Consider the following 17,413-nt stretch of genomic DNA (forward strand, 5'->3'; position numbering starts at 1 on the left):
GTCTCCCCCCCTCCCCCCGGGATGGGGGAGTGGTTGGAGCAAAGCAACGGCAATGAAACTCCAGCATCGCGGAGGAGGACGGGGAGGAAGGATTAAGAAAGGGTTTGCTGGATGGCCCGGACCGACGGACTTTGGGAGTGAGACCGTCGATTCTTCCACCCCGGGAATGTCGACCCCAGGGTTCGCAGGGTGAATAACGCTTGTGTGTGTGTGTGTGTGAACCACCCCGAGGTCCGCAAAAGCCAGACTCGTCGGCCTACCCAAATACCAGCGGAAAAGGGACGGCCACCGACCAAAAGTGGAAATGACAGAGACGAGAAACGAAATCAAGTCACGATTTTCTGTGGCCCCGACGGTGCTCTCTTCCGAGCCTTTTGGCGCTATCAGGCGCGCACGACGGAGAAGGGGGTTGGTGGGAGATTGTATGCTTTCAATGGCACTTGGGCGCACCGTCGATGATGCTGAGGGAACTGCGCATAGGGAAGCATAAGAAGGAATGAAAAATCCAACTCCATCCCGGTGTTGTTGGGGTGTTTTGGTGCAGCGGAAGGTTGAGGGCACCCTGGGGTAGGACGCAAAGTTTCATCACCTTTTCGAGCCCCACATAAACATACAAACACACACGCAGGCGATCGCAAGTACGGAAGGGTTTTCTTACCTTAGAAGAACTCGACCACCGACAGTCGTAAGCATAATGCTTCGATCCGCTACAAGCCAATCGCAGCCAATACTAACGCAATCCACGACAACATGCAGCGATATAACCGGGTGGAGTGTGGCCTGAAACCCGGAGCTTGAAAAATTTGGCGCCACTGGTCGCTTCCGATAAGCTGGACGCTAATCTACTCCGTTGGAACACGGCACGACATCGGTTCACAGGGTTCCGGCGTCGCGCGTCACCTTAGATTGAGTTAAACATTTGTAACTACCCCAAAACCCGGACCATTGTCACCCTCGTTCGCGGGTTCGTTGACGCACCGCAAAACCGGCTGGTCTGGTGAAGATAAAGCAAAAGGGTGTCTAACTAACACCGAAAGAGGGGATCTTTCGCGAGCGGTCGATGGTCGGTCATACCATGGTGGCTATCTACAAATAGTACAAAGCCATTGAAGATAATTTTTATTTTATTTTTAAAATCTTTACTACCGCTCATACGGCGCACCGGCGGGTAGGGAAACCTGGTTCCGGTGCTGCTGGTCGCGGGAAGCTATTAAACTTTTATTTGCCTTCTGTGCCTTTGGACCGAATGTTTCTAAACTGCCCCACCCCCTCATCCCCATCGTGGGATGTCCCCCGACCCCCCCGGGAGGGCCACCGTTTTGCTAGCGCTTATTGCTCATTGTTCGATAGCGAATGCAAAGTTATTCAGCAAAACCCTAGCACACGCGGTCGCTAAGGTCGACGTCGTCCGCACCGGGACCCTTTTTATGGCCTTAAAAAAACACAGGCCAGCCCGTGGACCGCCGCAAATCGGTCCGGCTACGGCATCATTTAAGTTTTGTCTCGCAAACGATGCACATTATTGCGGCCATCACCACCACCATCATCATCATCGTCGTCGTCATTGTCGTCGTTTTCCATCATCATATTCATTCGAGCGGGATCGCGGGAGGTGGAGGGAGATGGGGGGAGGGGTGCCTACAAAGTAGGCGCTCCCGATGCACTCGGCCATCGGTGTTGCTTAGTTCAGCAAGGTGGCAAACACCCATCGAGGTCTATTTTTATCAACACACAATTCTAAATCGCAGCAAAGTGTCCGCCGCGCTAGAGAACAGTGGAACCGGGAAAAGCCAGCCGACCCCCGGAACGATGGGGCGTTCATAATTTGCTGGCCATCGATTTTGAATGGAAATCATTTGAGGAAACATGTCGCACGAGCCCAGCGGGGTGGGCGGCCTGGTTTTTGGTCGGGTGTTAATACTTTTAATGATCATTTGCGCACAGTGGGTCAGCATGCTTGGTGCGCACTGCACTTTGGGTGGATCCGGAACGAATGGCGTTGTCGTTTAATGGCGTTACGGCAAAATTTCCCGATCGTTTGCAAATATATTTTTTTATTTTTAACCTGTTTGGTTGATTACTTTCAATACGATACGACCGCTCACTTGTTACAACTGTTTTAAGTCAATTTTAATAATGCCATTCTAAGCATGTATCCTCTTACCTCTAAGGGTTTTAGTTTGTTCCTTGAAGAATGAATACCTCTTCGTGATATTAAAATTTTGACAAAACATTTGTTCCTGCTTTGGAGACACCAACAATTATCCTCTCTTGAACAAAATGCCCTACTCAAAGAAATCATTTCTGAGTAAAAGAATATCGATGCTTCAATTCAATAATGCAAAATTAAGTAGCAACGGTTTTTTTCTATTAATGCAACTTGTGTGCGGTTCAACTCTCCTATATTTTAAATCTAAACTCACTTTAAAAACCGTGTATAACAGTGTATGAAGTAGCCAGGATGTCTTGTATATAAAGTAAAAAAAGGCTTAATCACATGTATTAAATATAGGACAGTTTCAACCAAACGCCGTCTTTAAATATTCTGTGTTTAACATGTTTTCACATTTGAAAATAATAAAATATTTTTGTTTATTATTACTCTGGTCGATGAGGCTTTGCTTGAACAAACAGGATCTTTCTAATAAGGTACTAACTTGCATCCCTCATTTGTTATGAGAAATGTTATATGTTTATAAAATTATGGATACAGCTATGGTTTAGTGACGCACGGATATGTTTTGAGCCAACCCAAAATTCTGCTATCTAAAATGATAACGAAAAAATCATATTAAAACCAGAGCTATGAAATTCCTCACGACGAAAACTACAACAAAAAAGCCATATTCAGTCATGCCATACTGATCGCTATCTCCCAGACCAATCTGTTGACGTTGGAATGAGGCTCGCGATAATCCAAGATTTACCGTGCTGTAACTGGTAATAAATAAAATAGAAAAAGAAACGAGAGGACCAACTGTTCCTTTCCCCGGAATGGCAGGACACTTTTTCAAATTAAAAACTATATCACGGTGGTCGAGTGCGAAGAGCGCCTAGGTGAGCCATGATGGTGGCCCACGTTCGGCCACCGAGCTCCTCGCGCGTACCTTCTGTTCCATTAGCGGTTTTATGTATGGTGACCTGTACTGTTGTCTGATAGAAGCTTCTGTTTGCTTCTTTTTTTTTTTTTTTTGCTCGACCGTATGGTTCTGCCCCGCTTCGACGCGAGGAGGCACGTATTTTTGACCAACTAATTCATTTCTTACCTAATTTATTAGCATATATGCACCCTTCGGGCGCGAAAAGCAAAGAACGGCCCAGTCCCGCGCTCCGGTTCGGACCCGGCCGTACCTTCCCCATACAACCTCCTCGCCATGGGTTCCGGTCAACTTCAATTTGTTAATTAATCCTAATTTTATGAACTTTTATTATTCTGGCCGGCATATTTTTCGATGGTGGCATCTCAATTCCGGCTGATACTACCTGGTCGGTTCGGCGCGGGACGGGGACGTTTCTGGTTTTTATTTGTTTGAGCATATGTGTCTTTTTGGCCTGCCATTAGCACGTGTGCATTTAGTTTTGGGAGTCGGTTTTTTTTATTCCTCTCGGTGTCAGGATCAAAAATATGTCCTTGGGCTTTTTTTTTATTTTGTGCTGTTGACAGTTGTGAGCAAATAAGTTGAAAATTATGTTTCTGCGTTTGTTTCGTTTGCTTTGTTTATGATAAGACCTCATGGAGGTTGACTTTGTGTTTCTTAGGTACAATTAGAATAAATACAGAATTGCGTGGTTATATTTGTCCTTAAAACTTTAATATTTATGCAAGTTTTTGAAAAGGCTTTTGTAAAGTGGATGGAACAGGAAGCTTTAAAAGAAAATAATCGATGCCGTATTACAGGTTGGAGCGTTCTGTTCACCTCATGGTCTCTTCCTCAGCTGGTTCTACAAGCAAAAAAAAATTGAAATTACATTTTTATGACTCAAAAAAGGCGCCGGATTAAAACGCTACCTTTTCCCCCTGCAGGGTAGATTACTTGGGGAACACCACTAACATCATCCCCTTGAAAAAAAAAAACAAATATATATGCTCCCTATAGCGTCAAAGTAGTTCGAGAGCGGTCTAAAAACCCGAGGGAACGAGAGGTCGGTTCCGACCGGGCTATTGCTTTCCCTGTCGGCGATAAACAAGGGCAGCAATAAATTAAAAAAGTGTCAGCTTCGGTCGGTTATCAAAGTAATTGATCTCTCGATACTGCCCGGCACACACTATTCCACGGGCGCTGGCCATCCCCCTGGCCATCTTCTTCCCCCGTCGGTTCGGGTGCTGCTTTTCGGGGGTAGTTTTAGTTCCTCTTTCCCCCCCGCACACATACACACACTCACACCCGCTATCCGGTGGGTTTTTGAAACATATTTTTTTTTGTTTCTTTTTCAATTCGACGGTGAGGTCCGGCTGTGGTCCCATCTCACCTGCTCCACAGGCACGCCCCAGTGTTCGTGTGGCCTGCGAAACTGTCGCATGGTGGTTTTGTGGTGCAAGCAAGGATATACATGATATGCAACGTCCCCTGCGCCAAAGGGTTATGATAAGCTCTGTCCATTCGACGTTTTCTTAACCCTTTCTATTATCCTGCACGCCGATCCACCCGGGGTAGACGTTTTCGGGTAGCAGACCTCTCACCTCGGCCTAAAGCTGGCCCCACGTTGCACGTCCGTTAATTTCCTTTTCTCGCTCCTTAAGCAAGTGTGTGCCTTCAAGTGCATGCTTGATGTTTTATTATTTACGAGCCCACGATGGGGAGTGGCAAGTGGTTGGCCTCCTTTTTTTAAATTTATCTCACACCGTGCGCCTGGGACGGTCCGAAACTGTGCAAAGCATGCACAGTGGATGTGGCGTAAACTAAACACGGCCATCGACCAATTGCCAAACTTTGGGGTGCCCGATCGGGTGGCGTAATCGGTTTTCGATAAGCGAAAGATCGGCCACGTGTCGGTTCCGCTTCTAGTCCCCTCGGTGGGTTTGTGATGATATATTAAAATTGAAAAATGTACACCCGTTAATGGGTGGTGTACCGAGAGGGAGGGGTGCCGGTCTGTGGGGAGGCTAAAGTCATGCACCAACCATGGGACTATTTTTTTGCCCGTTGTAACGTTACTAGTTATTTATGAGCTTGTTAAACACAATTTTTATGATGGTATTATCGATGCTCAGGGGCTTTTTTTCTTCTTTTTTTCAATTTACACCAACCATAGTTCGTATTACATTTTAAAAACAGTGCTAAAGGTGATAATAGCCTATCAATGTAAAGCATTCCCATGGGCATTGCGCGGCTTTTAGAGAAAAAACAAAAATTGGAACAACATTTAAAAAATGACCCTCCATATGTTGCGGTCTGCTGTTAAGTAGCACCTTCTATTGAATATTCAGCGGAAACATGGATATTTTTCATACGAAAGCTGCATAACAATTTCTATCGCGATTTCGCAATCGAGAATGCACCACCAACTCGGCTCGATCTTTAATTAAGATATTAAATTTAATGCCATTCGCAGCGCGACATGCTTGGTGGCAAAAATGTAGCAGAAAAACGTGAATTAAAAGAAAAATATGCTTTCCCACCGTCCCCACCCCCCCCGCGGACTCCCCGCCGCTTATCAGCTTCCCCGTCGTCGAGACTGGACCACGAATGGCGCATAAGGGTTATCCGGACGCGTAGTAATGATAAATAATGAAGCAGTTATCGAGTCCAACGGTCGGACGATATATCGGTGTGTCTCTTCCAGGGGGAGAAAGAGTAATGCGGTTGGGAGTGATGTGTGTGTGTGTGTTGGTTTTTTTTCATTTGTCTTTCTTTTGGTGCTCTCTTTCTCCCGAACCGTGACCGAGCGGTTTGCGCCGCGAATGTATTAAATAATAATTATAAATTATGGAACGGTGCGAATAAAAAATGAGCTATAAAACCCGACATCCCTGTGCCCTCCCGAGCCAGGATCGGAGAGATGTTTGCACAAGAGACAAACTCGGCTTTTCACCGTTTCCTTCGCCGGCACTTGGTCGCGTTGAAGAAGAAAGTGAAGGCCCCCATCCCGAGAAAGGATGAAAAAAGGGCTGAAAAATTCACTAAACGTTTCATTACGCACATTCTTTCCATATTTCATCGCCGGCCGCTGAAGGTGCCTAAGGTGCGGGAGAAGGCTTGGGGCACCGAAGGGGGGCACTGAAATGATAAGAACCAGCCGCCCGGACTGTGGCCGCTTGCCCGCGAGATGGTGGCGAAGAGTGTGTTAACGAAAAATAATAAAAAAAGGCAAATGGCGTACGCATATTGGAAGAAATGAATTCTTACCCAAGGGAGAAGTTCGGTGGGATTATGCCGAGTAGGCCTACGACTGGGTGGAGAGGAAAAGGGAAATTGGTATGTTCGTGTTAATGTGCCAGCAACGGAGCCCCGGCGGAAGGTGACGATGATGAAATATGTTTCGATCGCGTTGTTTTACAAAAAAAAGGAAAACAAAACAAAAAACACGTAAAACACGATTGGGAAGAATATCGTATTTTGTGTGAACGATCCTCCCTATCTTTGATCGTTCGATTATCCACAGGATATGCAGAAAGAGGTCCGACAATTAGAACACTTATGCTTTTGAGGCAATAATCGAACATTGTACGGGTTTTTAATAAGTATAGCTGATTCACGTTTTTTACTTGTTTCAAAAGTTAAAACCAGTTCTTGATAGTCTCGTGTTTTTCTGTTCTACCGTCATATCAGCGGTCTGAAGTCCAGAACGATGCCGAACAGGATTAAAATGTAGACCAAATCATCCCAAAAAGAAGAAAAGATCAAGAAGATTATGAATTAATTTTTCTTATGCATTGCATCTTGGAGTAGTTTAATAAAATTTCTTTTATTTTTTTTTTGAAAAAAAAAGATTTTCCCATTAAATGCGTAAACATGACATTTCAAATATTCAGTTTTAGCATAGGCTAATATCACTTGATAGCAATTGGCAAAACGTGGTTTACATTAGTTTATTATTTTTATAATTCAAATTGTGAATTTGAAAAAAAAACATATCTATGAAGATAAGACCCAATTCTAGTCATCGCTTGTATTTTTAGCCAAAGGAAATGAAAAAAAAAATCATTAAAATGGCCTAAACATAATTTCTTTGCATCAAGATTAAATATTTATCACGAAGTGTATAAATATAAAAATCTTGTAACACTCGTACCAAGTTCAACAACAAAGAATTCCCGAGGAAATAAATATTCGCAGGGAAAAAACACTACGCACATAAAACAAACTGAAATGATTTAACGATCCCATTATTATTTTAATTTTGGAATCTCGATATATAAACAATTTTGCAGCTATGAGTTTTGTCCAAACTAATAGATTTTTCGTTTTTCTAATGACCGTATTCCTCGTCCACTTTATTTTATGTTTTTATTTATTAGATACAAATAAATATAGTAATATTTTGTGTGGTTAAATAATCATTGACAGCACAATAAAAATTACGTTATTGTATGCTCTATAACAAACAATTTCACATGGATTTTTTCGCTCCTTGATCAATAAATCTACAATTTAAGAAAAGTTCATCCTTGACAATTAGCACTAACGTATTTTTTTTATTTAAATATAAATTTTCAACATAACTCAAGTTAATTTATAATTAAAAGGATTTCGGTATTTTATATCCAACGTCAACTCAAGGCCTCTCTCGAAAAAATGTGCAACAGTGTGCAACATAAAAATACATCGTTGGCGTCGTATGTGCACAAACATTTTTGCCTCATCATCAATTGCATGCCTTCATTATCAGTGCAGGATGCCGGTTCCGACCACGCGTGCAACCATAACCAGCTGATCGGCGCAGAAAATCGCAACTAGTGGCGTTGCCATGCCGCGTGCCCGAGTTTCGTGCCGGCGAGACTTCAATCCCCATTCGGCCCCCCCCCCCCGTGCCCCGCGGAACCACACACTTCATGGCCGGGTCGGGGGCGTCGTGTACGTGTCTTTTTCATTGTCCAACAATCCGCCGATCGTTTTTGTCCGGTTTACCTCCGTTCCGTTCGCTGCTTTCCACTTGGGCCCGTTTCCATGAGTTCCGGAGTTTCCGGCGGATGGCGGCGGCTCCTAAACACGGACACAACACTCGTCCACTCGTCCACTTCGTTGGTCGTGTTCGGGTGGGTCAAGCAGCGAGGCACATTCATTCACCAGTTCGTCAGGATTTGCGGCATGCACTCTCGCTTTCACTGTTGCACGTCAAGCGGTGTCTGCGGAAAATCCTACTTCAGACGGGTGGAAGGACGAGTCATTTTCCATCCGTTGTCCATCCCGGTACAGCGTTTGTTTGTTTTGGAGAACATGGTGGCGAAAACGAGGGACGAAAGTGGTGACAAAAAATCGGCAGTATTTTAAAGTTGATAAATGTCTCTTGCCCGCTTCACGGAAGAACCGGATCGAACCGTGTTCATTTGACGTCTGATAGCCTCTTCACACGCTTCCGCTAACTAATGACAGCCGAGGGTTTCGGAAGGGGACACGTGTGGCGTGTCCGACAAGGTTCGCTGTCTGTGCCAGAGAACGTCCGCACCTCACCTTGCCTCGTTTACCGTGAGTGTATGTGTCGTCCATGTCACTGGTTCAAGTGGATCCCAAAAGCGTTGTGAATGAATTGGCACGAACTTCACCCGATAGTCCCCCCTCCCGCCGCTCGTGGGGGCGAATGTAAAAGCTAGCCGGCCGGCCGGCCGGCTAGTTGGCGGAAAAAGTCCTCGATTTAATCCCTTCTCGAGCTCGGGATCGAATTCGGGGCGGCACGGGCACGTAGCACTACGGCGCTCTTCTGCTCTGGTTGATGAAAGAACTCCGACCTTGAACCACATACTCGCCGCCCAGACACCGAGGAGGTCCACGAACAACCGGGGAGCGGGGGTCGGCGGGCTCAGGGTGATGACATGATTGGCCTGTTCCGTGCCGAACGTGCGCCATCGTGGCGTTTTGTTGTGGACAGTTTCGCGGGGAGGGTGGACCATTGACATGCCACACATCCCTGCCTTTGCCGACGTCCCAGAAGTCCCGAGAAACGGTGGAAGTTTGTCCGGACGAATGCCTGTGTGTGTGTGTGTGTTCTTTCCCCGGGTCCATGTGTACGTGGGCACGTGCGTCGGGAAATCGGTGCAGAAAAAAGCCACTCCCTTTTCCGCTTCCTTCAGCCAGGTCTGGTATTCTTATGGTTCCTCAAGCCCGAGGTTGCGAGTTCCTGTTCAGAAATTTAATGAAATCGATGAAGAATCGCTCCAGAACTCCTCGATCCTGTTGCAAAAAGGAAGGTTTCCGTGGGAGGTAAGAAAACATACTCCTTCACGCTGGGCCGTGCCGAACGCTGCGTGCTTCTTTCTGGTGGTCTAATTCGTGTTCTGCATATACTAAACGCATATGCGACGGTACGACGGTTTCTTAGTGGATCAGAGACCATTGACCGGCGGTATTCCGGACCGAAGGGGGAGTTCCTTTTCCCCCAAACCCCCAAATGTGAAGTGGATCGTCCCGAATGCGTGAACTGGATCGACAAATATACAAGGCTCGTCTCAAGGACAAACAAAAAGCCATCAACAACCATCAGGTACCTGGCTGAGTCAATCGTATCCTTGACCGAACCCAAACCGGGCGCCTCTCCCACTACCTGCAAGTGACTATCCTCGACCAACGGTTCGGAGTGACTCCGACTCCGAATCCAATCCACCACCCTCACGCCCGTCTGGACTGAAAAAGTATAATGCATGCTGCCGCACATATTAACTAAGAAAAGCTAAGCAAGTCCACGTACACCGTCGGACCGAACTCCTCCCCCGCCCGCCATACGGGTGTGGCGGGGTGTGCGCGTTTTTTGCTTCTCCATGTTGGCCCGGGTCGTGGCCAGTTTGGCGCGTGAAAACCACCACCGGCGCCGCACGCCACCACGCGAGACCCATTCGGCACGTTCGGCAAGGTTAGACGTGCGAGCGCCGGGGAAACCCCGAACGCCCTGCCGGTGTCCTGTCTGGGTCCGTTCACCGATCGGTGACGACACACAAGCCAGCCAGACTCAGACTCGGGGAGGTCGCGCAACCCCGGGAGAGGACACGAACACTGTCGATATGATGACGGTTGCATCCTAATTTTTGTTATAATTCCAATCATGCGCCACGTCGCCATTGGAGCCAGAGCATCGGTCCACGGGACACGTTTGTGGCTCGGATGTTGGGGTTTCGACCCGGACCAGCCGGAGGTGTGTCTCGGGTGCAGGGTTCGCGTTTTTCCTTTTTCGTTCCGCAGGCCAGGAAATGCAGACGAGCACGAAGAACTTCGAAACGGTCTACGTGTAATTATCGGTTGATCGGTTGTACACGTGCCTGACATGTTTCGGGCATCTTGTTTTCTGGTCGGTTCAAAACCGGGGAAAAAAGGGCGCAGAAGGATGGGTTTGTGCTGCTGTTTCGGCAATGAACCTGAAATTCACGAACTCTAGTCCCGGACGGACGGGAAGTGAGGAGCTCTGGAGAAGGAATAATCAGGACTTTGGGTTTTGCCCGAGACGTGTATCAGCTGATAGTTTTGAGAACTTACTTTGGCCGCAACATTTCAAGAGTTGCAAGCATGATTGACGCAGAATCAACGGGACTAAAAACTGTCCCAACTTAGAGTATTGTCCTTCTTTTCTTGAACTCTATATTTACAACGAGTTTTCTCTATACTTTTGCTTACATAAAGTCTTATTGGATGTACATAAATTGAATTTTATTGCTTCGCAGTAGACCACCTTAGTATCTGGAGGTACCTCACGATATAGGAAGCGATACCTCCGAAGAATCCATCAACTGCACTCGGTCCGTTCCTGGGGGCTTCGCCTTTTGGAAGAAAGGATGTTCCTCCTTCCGTTGTATGGAACAAACGGTATTTTTTTTGCTTTCTCTTTTTGAAGTTACGAGATATGAAGCGCGGCTCAAGCTGGCAAGGGTGGGCTGTCGGAAGTTTTACGTCCCAGTCGTATAACACGTGAGAGGTATACCGTGCACCGCGTGGTTTGCATACTAATGGACCTAATCTAATCAACCTGCGTTCCCGTTCCTCGGTGTGCTGGGTGGGGAAATCGTACTCTCTTTCTCGAACTCCCACCCACCACCCTGCCTCCCTCATGGGGAGTGCAGTAAGAGCTTCCAAGTTCTACATGGACAGACTCCGTTGAATGACTCCGGTTCCGGTGTGGTGCGGTGATCATGGGCACAGGTCATGCGCATTCCACCGGATAGGTAAAACGGAGGCAACCAGCATCAGTAGCATCATCATCGTTGTCGTTGGACCGAAAGCGTTGCTCCATGGGATTCACCCATTTCCGCCAGCTGCTGAAACGTCCAATATGTTGGAGCATTTGTTGCCTTCCTCCTACGCCTGTCTTCGATACGCTGCCCGAAGGGATCACCAAAGATGAGTCCTCCGTGAGTGTCGGGCTGGTTTGAGTATCGGGAGGGGACAATGTTGATGTTGGTTGGTTCCCCCCACAGAAACCACCGGGGCTAAGAGAGTAAGAGAACCGCGCGAGCGACCGATAACTGACTGTGCGCTCTGACGAAGGATGCTCTCATGGTTGGAGGCTCTTATCAGCCGCATCCTTTTTACCTTGTGCGCTTGTGGATGTGGACAGAGTGTTCCATCCCCGCAAAAAAAAAAGCGGTTCGGTGTAAGTGTGTGCCTCGCTCACTCCTCCTCACACGGCAGCGGCATCGCCTACTGCTCAATCAAGCACATCCCAGTGTCGTTTACCGTGGGCCGCTTGGTTGTGATTGTGTCGTACGGGAGCAAACAAACTGTTCGAGCCGTCCGTGATACCGCGCGTAGCATACTACCGAAACATCGTGTTGACCAACGAGTTTGACAATTCTGTTTTAATTAGCCACCAGGTGTTTCGGCTTCGGTTGTTTGCATCCATCCATTGCAAACCACTGGCGTGTGATTTCAATATCAAATCGCAGTAGGCAGTGTTCTTTCTTCGCTCGAAACGTAATACCTGCGCGTGTTGCGAAAGTAACGCAGTAGACATTTGCTTCGAATGCAATCGTTGTCATCGCGTGGTAGAAGCCTGTGTAGTCGCCGTGCTTGGCACATCCTTTCCCGGTGCTCTCGGTACCCTCAAGGCACAGGTGGCCGCGTCGAGTGTCCGTAATTGAAGGAAAAAAGTGCTGACGCGCGTCACCCACCCGCGTTGAAAGAAAGATTGAACGAATTTTCACGCTGCTCAGGTTACGAAAAAGAAAACCCTCCCGAGCCCAATTATCCATTGAGAACGTTCGACCGCGATGTGGGGCTACGGAATTTACGGCTTCGATATGGCGTACGCCGGTCCGGGTAAGTACTCTCCCCGAGTTAGACTATCAACTGCTGAGGCTGTCCAACTGCCCATTGAATCGCATCCCGCGCCGCTTCAATTCCCTAATGTGCCGCCGTACCGTCGCGGGCTCGCGGCGTCCTTTGATGTGACAGATGGTGGTTGTGTGAAAATGATTCCGATTTGTTTACGCTGGACGTGGTGGACAGTTCAATATTTGCGCAATGGTGGTTCCCAGCACCTTCACGCTCGTTCGAACTTACTTCCCTGCAGAGTCGATTGGCTCGAAGTCAGTTTTTCTTTACATTTGAAGATGGCTGAGTTGAAGGAATTTAATTTTCATCGCATTTATTTCGACAATGTTCTTTCTTGTTTTTCTTTCCAGTGGCTGACCCCAATCAAGTGGTCGCGCAACAGAAGCGTCCAGTCTCTAATATCGCGGGGTAAGTGCTTAATTAAATATCGCTTTTTACCCACACTACGGTACGACAAACGGTACGGAAGCTAAAAAGTTTTACCACCACAAAGAGATACAGATTTTCGAAATGCCTACTAGTTGGAGTGATATTAATTATAGAAGTGGCGATAGGGTATGTGCTCCAATAGTTGTGGTTCTAGTGGAATAAAATCTTAGCTGTACGACGAAATAAATACAATAGAGAAATTTTTTTCTATTTCGAAATGTTCTTTGATCTTCTGCGGAGTGTTGAAAGGATAAACCTTTCCATTCCGTAATAAAATAAGGCTCCAAAATTACTATTTGTCAAACAAGTTGTACTAATATGCTGGATTCCTTGAGAACTTATCAAGTATACAAGGATGTCCGTATGACTACAAATCACTGCAAAATGCATTGGTCTATGAGAGGTCTATGAGGCTAATGCATTGGTCGGTGACCAGTAATTTTGCCGTTCTGTTTGAAATACGCTTCAAAAATAATTTACAGTCTAAATATATTCAGTCTTTTTCAAGTTTTCTGTACTACCGCCAGTATAGGTGCACGATACCACAACTATAATAACCATACCACCATCTAAGAAGAAATATACGCTTTTATCGTGTATTTTTTATGGATTACAGTGAAAGAATGAGATGTTTTTCACACTAATAAATTACATCATGTTCTGTTAGTTACATGATAAAAAGCGCCACTATTGATACAGTTACCCTACTCTACTTACGAATGGAACTGCTTAATTTTAAAAAAAATTTGGATATTATATAAAGTTTATTGTAGTTATCAAAACTAAAACTGATGATTGTAAAAATTTTGCACCTCTTTTTTAACTGGCCATGCAACTCACTAGCTTGCTCCTCCTTGGCAACTCCTATGCATTGTGTCCGTAGGAAATCATTCCAGTAGTATCATTGGTTTTCCCGCACACTGGAATTTGTACCGCATCATTCCAAAAGCCAGCAGCGGCGCAACTCGATGGGTAAATAAAATCAATAAAAATTTAAATAGAATTCAATAGAAGCCATTTCCCAGCTTTTCCTCCCGCTACTGGCGGGCGTTTGACGATGATTGCACACCACGGAAAAGGTACTATAAGGTGCCCGCCGGGAAGCTATGTGAAGGTACCCGTCCGTTGGTAACCGATGTGTCCGGGGAGTTGGAGGTGATTTCCATTTCCTTTCCGTATCCGTACATTCCAAGTTCGCTTGTTGCTCTCTTTGCTTCCCGTGTTTGATACAGGATGGGACTACTTGGATCTTACAACGTCTTTGGAGTGATTGTGCTCGATGAAATTAAATTTCAGATGGTTTGGTTAAGTTATTTCTTTCCGATGAAATACTAAAGACGAGTGTGCTTTCTCAATATGTTCGACGTAATATTTTGATGTTATTTTCGATTTCATTTATTGAAGTTGACTTTAGGACAATGGCAGCCGTTTGCAGGTTTTAAAATGGATTATATTTTGAACCTTATCGATTAGTTCATTTTGACGTTCCAGTAACCAGTGTGAACTAAACCCAGGTACTCTTCAACAGTCAATAAATTTACATTATATTGCTTAGCATTGTTACCTCCAATTAACATCCTTCATGCCTACTCGCGGGCTCTTCATTCGTGCGAGCTGAAGGCCCTTTTCGTACCCAGAAAATTCTCGGCCTCTAGCAGGTGCATAATTCTGCACGGAAACGTAGAATCAGGACCGGAGGGCATACATCAAGCAGCCCCACGGCCAGCCAACAATCTGTTGCGTGTGGCGTTTTTCCTCGCTGCAATTGGCACACGGTTGGTTGCGAGCGTGTGTGTCGTTGCCTCGACGTTTGATTTACTCGACACCCCCCAAGGGACGGGTACGGCGTGGAAAACTAAGTCCGTCGCTCCGTTCGCATTGCCAAATAACCGGACCCCCGGGTGGGTTGCAAATAAGCGAGTACTGCAGCGAGTTCGCGAGTGCACTCGAGCATGGGCGAGATTCATCATTCTTCTGCACACTTTGTAATGATAGCTTCCTTTGCAGTGGCTTTTTGGGGCATAAAATCGGGCGTTTTGTGTGATTTACTATGTGTTTGTAAATTGGTGTCGAGTACGTTTACCAATGCTCATTTCACATTTAATTTCGGATATTTATAATTAAAAATAATTACACTTCTACATTTAGCTTTCATAATCGTGTATCCAATTTAGCAACGAGTTGTAATTGTCCAGTTTTTAAAGCAGTTTGGATTCAATTTCACATTGCAACATCTGCGCTCTCAACGTGGAATCCTAGATTTTTCGACAATCCTCTTTGATTCCGCACATTCCACCAGGCGTCTCCATGGCCACAAGCTGCCACCGAGTTGTCTCAAATGATTCTTGTGTCCGCGCTTTCGGTTTACTATCACTTGAAGCTGGAGATTTTGCTCCTCGTCTCTTTGAGTCCGACGAGTTGTTTCGTTCCGTTTTAACGGCCACTCCGCCCGCAATCGCCGTCACCTACGGTTTCCGAATGGAAGTTTCATTTTTAACCGATCCCCGAATTGCCATCATTTCACATTGTGCTTACATGTGCAGTTCCTGCCAGCTGTCTCCGGCACACGGGTGGCGCTTGAAATTGCCCCGTTTGCTTCTGATCTCGAACCTCCGAACCTTCCGAACCCTCGAGCCACGGGGAGCATCACATGTGATTGCTATGTCCAGTATGTGTGTGTGCTTCTTCGGATGGTGGTGGCTATCCCCTCAACACTCTCGTGTGGGGTTGGGTGTGTTTGGTGAAGGAGACCGAAGAGCAAACACACTGTTCACAGCAAAGAATTACAAATGTTTCAGCACCTGCCAAAATAGTGCCAATGTAGTTGCTTCAACCATCGGCGGGAGGGAGTTGCAGGCCGCTTGCAGGAGGGTAACGGAACACCACCGTGTAGTGGTCGGTGAGGACAGCCGTATTCCGTATGATGGTTTTTGATTTGGCTTGATAAAAATGCCCTTTAAGGGCCGAACGACGTGGGGTGGGAGGACTGGTAATAGTAAACGAATTGAACGGGGCTCCCCCGGGGGGGTGTTGGGTGGAAATGGAATGGAACCGCTAGCACATAACCACCACCACAGAACGTTTTCTCTGTTGACGTACGGGTCAAGTTGAACCAAGCAGGAAAGAAGTTTTACCGTTTTTTTTTTATTCTTTTTAGCAAGAAGATTGGCATTGGAAGATAGTGTCAAGAACGAGCAGGTATGGGTGATGATGATAGTGGCGGAGTCAAAAGGCATCTCCAGCACCTAGACACTGTCCTTGACGGGATCCGTTTCCACTGTCGCCCTTCGGTATGGCGTTGGTAGTTTCCCTCGAAACAACTATTGCACATCTTGATCCTTACGCCGTCTTTCATTCTCCGTGAGCATCGTTTGCTTGTTGGTGATGGTAATACCATAGCTTTTACACCCAACCGACCGAGGAGGAGCCGCACGGGTAACGGGTGTCGCGAACGGTGTACTCACCTACAAGATTGGCGTCCCTTGATGGCGTCCTGCCGTTGTTTGGTGAACTATTACTTTTGTCAGCCACCGCTATCGCCATTACCGTTCTGTTTTGTCGTTGTTTTTATTTCGCGCAATAACGATTCTTTGTCTTTATGTCCTAGTTCTTTTTTTTGCTTTGCTATTCCCGAATGGGAGATGCAAGGTGTTGTGTCCGTTGCTTAGGTCTCAGTGGTTTCAGCTCGGTGGCGATCCGTCCGTCCCGTTGGACTGCGCTTTGCGAGGAATAAAGGGGAAAACGGTAAAAGTTGGAAGACATCGGACGCTGGTGATGATAAGTGTTTCGTCATTTTATCCTGTACAGGCACTTTATGTTTTCAATTTAATAACGTTACGATGTTGTAGTGCGTTAGTAAGTGGTGTTTCCATCATTCTAGAAAATGTTAATATTTGCTCTGTATTTTAAATGGTTTGCATGGTTCATTTTATTTTTGTAAACTGTAAACCATGTAGTTTCTTACTTAATAAGAACTGCTCGTAGACCTTTAATGTTGTCGCAGTAGCGGTGGCTTGTTATGTTTTGTCCTACTCCAATGCTGCACTGTGTTTTAGTTGGCGTTTGGTGTTGGTCCTTTCTCCTACCGCCCGGCATCGCCATCCGTAACGTCATCCGTCCCCACGGCGTGTTGACCTTTTTTTCTCCCACCGCTCGTGGTTGTTCACTTTGCACCAGTAGCTTCCCACCCAACAAGTCGCAGCGGTGTACGATTTTCTCTGTGGGGACGGCAGTGTGCGGTATTACCATAACACCGTGCCACATGGTTCCGGACGTCGTCCGTCGGAAGTGCGCATGCCCGGCCGGAGGATGCGATACCAGAGCCCGATGGTAGCGGGTCGAGAGCAGCTGCACACCTTGTGGCAACGGCCCGTGAACAGAGGACTCATTCTCACCTCTCGCCGAATGCTTTTCCTACGCTTTTCACCTTTTTTCGGTGGGTTCTCAGCCATCTGAGAGAGAGAGAGAGGGAGAGAGGGAGAGAAATGAAGCATAAAGCACAAAAAAAGACTCCGGAAAGGACATTGAGAGACGAGAGACAGTCCGAGATATGGAGTGAAAGTAACTCACCG

General features: G+C 46.5%; 1 protein-coding gene across 1 annotated transcript in view; it reads left to right on the top strand.

Moving 5' to 3' along the window:
• Nucleotides 1–17,413, top strand: part of LOC131265760 (aryl hydrocarbon receptor nuclear translocator homolog) — a 201,460-nt gene that overhangs the window by 1,667 nt on the left and 182,380 nt on the right. The window contains exon 2 of the mRNA XM_058268065.1: nt 12,764–12,821. The gene's annotated coding sequence lies outside the window, so the exon portion shown is untranslated. The remainder of the gene's footprint in view (nt 1–12,763; nt 12,822–17,413) is intronic.

This window comes from Anopheles coustani, chromosome 2, assembly GCF_943734705.1.
Source record: "Anopheles coustani chromosome 2, idAnoCousDA_361_x.2, whole genome shotgun sequence".
In the NCBI taxonomy this organism is placed as follows: Eukaryota; Metazoa; Arthropoda; class Insecta; order Diptera; family Culicidae; genus Anopheles; species Anopheles coustani.